Here is a 2,616-nt window from a genome sequence, read left to right as displayed (position 1 = left end):
TTAAAACTGAAGTATATTGTGCACTATAAGTTAATATGGTAAACTTTTTCTGATAGTTATATACTATCCCTCTGTAGTAGTTATAGATTTAGATAGACTTCTCTGTTATAGTTATGGATGGAGTTAGGCTTCTCTTGTACAATTAGGAATTTACTTACGTTAAATCACATACACTTTTTTATACTCCTACTTCCACTCTGATACTATACACTGCCCAAAGATAAATTCACTGATAAAAACTGCCTATCTAAAATTAATCCCAACAGTGCCCTATCTCTACTAATATATATTTTTTTTATCCAAATTTCAGGCAAAATGGAAGGCGAACACAAAGTTTCATTTCAAATTGTCCTGCAAGAGAGCAGCCAAGAAATAATTGATCCAAATTATATAGAATTTATGGATGAAACTTGGGACCAAGAACTACTGCAATGTGTGCAAGCAGTAGATGACCTCCTTCAAAATGAGGACATTTTACACCCTCAGAGATTACAAACTATGTTCAATGAAAATAATGACATTTCAGACAGTGAAATGTTAGAAAATTTATTACATTTTGAAACACAATCACAATAATAAATAATTGCTTAAAAAATAAAGAAATTAAAAAATAATCAACAAAACCAACAATCAATTAACATACAGTATTTGAAAAGTATGTATGTTTTTTTTTGCCCTGCGGGGCCCTTTTAAAACCTCCACATAAAACCTAGGGGGTCAGGGAGGATCTACTATACCCCCTTATGGTCATTTCCCCCTTTGTTTTGGCCTCCTCTTGTCTCTCGATCCTACCGAGAGACAAGATGGCGGCCGCTCCGGACTGTTTAGAATGTTGACAGACACCGAAGAGCCAATCAGCTTCGCTTCACGAAGTTCCGTTACGCGTCAAGTACGCGAACCGGAGCACTGCCCAGAGCGCGCTTACAGATATATATATTTTTTTGAACGTTAATTTCTCAAAATCCACTGGAGTACATATATTGAGACCTAGCAAAGGCACATCGGGCTAACAGTCCCTACAATTTTGCCAAGTTTCGTGCAAATCCATTCAGCCGTTCGGGCAAAAAGTGAGGCCAACCGCCCTATGGAAATTAACATTGGAAAAACGCGTTTTGAGACCCCCCTTTTTTCTCCGCCCCCCCTTGACGAACCCCCCCCAAATTTTCAGGGGCTGCTCGGAAACAAAATGTTCCATTTTCCTGAAAATTTCAGCCGATTCCGTCCACAAACGCCAAAGTTATTAGACATAGAATTTTCAAAAATCCCATAGGGAAAAAATCCTAACTATATATACCTACTGGCGACCGCCAGTAGGTAATAAATATTAACATAGTATTAATTAAAAAAAAAACAATATTCTTACCGTAGGATAGCTGGAGGGTAACATTTACCACTCCAGTGAGTGCAACAGTAGGGAAAGCATTGGATAGCATAGGGCTAAAAATTACTATTCCCACTCCAGTGAGTGCAACAATAGGGAAAGCATTGGATAGCATAGGGCTAAAAATTACTATTCCCACTCCAGTGAGTGCAATAGTAGGGAAAGCGTTGGATAGTGTAAGGGTAGAAATTACTATTCCCACTCCAGTGAGTGCAACAGAAGGGAAAGCGTTGGATAGCGTAGGGGTAAAAATTACTGTTCCCACTCCTGAGAGTGCAATAGTAGGGAAAGCGTTGGATAGCGTAGGGGTATAAATTACTATTCCCCCTCCAATTAGTGCAACAGTAGGGAAAGCCTTGGATAGCGTAGGGATAAAAAATTACTATTCCCACTCCAGTTAGTGCAACAGTAGAGGAAGCGTTGGATAGCATAGGGGTAAAAATTACTATTCCCACTCCAGAGAGTGCAACAGTAGGGAAAGCGTTGGATAGCGGGAGGTTAAAATTTACTATTACCACTCCAGTGAGTGCAACAGTAGGAAAAGCGTTGGATAGCGTAGTGGTAAAAATTACTATTCCCACTCCAGTGAGTGCAACGGTAGGGAAAGCGTTGGATAGCGTAGGGGTAAAAATTACTATTCCCACTCCAGTGAGAGCAACAGTAGGGAAAGCATTGGATAGCGTAGGCGTAAAAATTACTATTCCCACTCCAGTGAGTGCAACAGTAGGGAAAGCGTTGTATAGCGTAGGGGTAAAAATTACTATTCCCACTCCAGAGAGTGCAACAGTAGGGAAAGCGTTGGATAGCATAGGGGTATTAATTAGTATTCCCACTCCAATGAGTGCAACAGTAGGGAAAGCGTTGGATAGCGTAGGGCTAAAAATTACTATTCCCACTCCTGTGAGTGCAACAATAAGGAAAGCGATGGATAGCATAGGGGTACAAATTACAATTCCCACTCCAGAGAGTTCAACAGTCGGGAAAGCGTTGGATAGCGGGAGGGTAAAATTTACTATTACCACTCCAGTGAGTGCAACAGTAGGAAAAGCGTTGGATAGCGTAGGGGTAAAAAATGCTATTCCCACTCCAGTGAGTGCAACAGTAGGGAAAGCATTGGATAGCGCAGGGGTGAAAATTACTATTCCCACTCCAGTGAGTGCAACAGTAGGGAAAGCATTGGATAGCGTAGGGGTCAAAATTACTATTCCCACTCCAGTGAGTTTAACAGTAGGGAA

The sequence above is a fragment of the Lissotriton vulgaris genome, chromosome 5, assembly GCF_964263255.1.
Source record: "Lissotriton vulgaris chromosome 5, aLisVul1.2, whole genome shotgun sequence".
Classification (NCBI taxonomy): domain Eukaryota; kingdom Metazoa; phylum Chordata; class Amphibia; order Caudata; family Salamandridae; genus Lissotriton; species Lissotriton vulgaris.
This window is presented reverse-complemented; position numbering follows the sequence as displayed.